We start from the raw sequence: 515 nt of genomic DNA on the forward strand, positions 1-515 counted from the left end.
GACCGGAACTCCTCGAAGACGGGAGTAGGCAATCCCTTAGTCATCACATCAGCAAACTGTTGCGACGTCGGCACATGGAGAACTCGAACACGGCCAAGGGCAACCTGCTCGCGCACGAAGTGAATGTCGAGCTCAATATGCTTCGTCCGTCGATGGTGCACCGGGTTGGCGGAGAGGTAGACCGCGCTGACGTTATCGCAGTAGACAAGCGTGGCCTTGTGAACATCACAAAGCAACTCTTGGAGCAGCTGACGTATCCAAGAGCACTTTGCCACGGCGTTGGCCACGACGCGATACTCTGCCTCGACGCTGGAGCGGGAAACCGTGGGCTGCCGCTTCGAGGACCAAGAGATCAACGAGGGCCCAAGGTAGACGCAGTAGCCTGACGTAGAGCGTCGCGTGTCGGGGCAGCCAACCCAGTCAGCATCCGAGTAGGCCACGAGGTCGGTGGAGGCGGAGGCCGTCAGGGTGAGTCCCAAGGACATGGTGCCGCGTATGTAAGAGAGAATACGCTT

This window comes from Triticum dicoccoides, chromosome 4A (assembly GCF_002162155.2).
Source record: "Triticum dicoccoides isolate Atlit2015 ecotype Zavitan chromosome 4A, WEW_v2.0, whole genome shotgun sequence".
Taxonomy (NCBI): Eukaryota; Viridiplantae; Streptophyta; class Magnoliopsida; order Poales; family Poaceae; genus Triticum; species Triticum dicoccoides.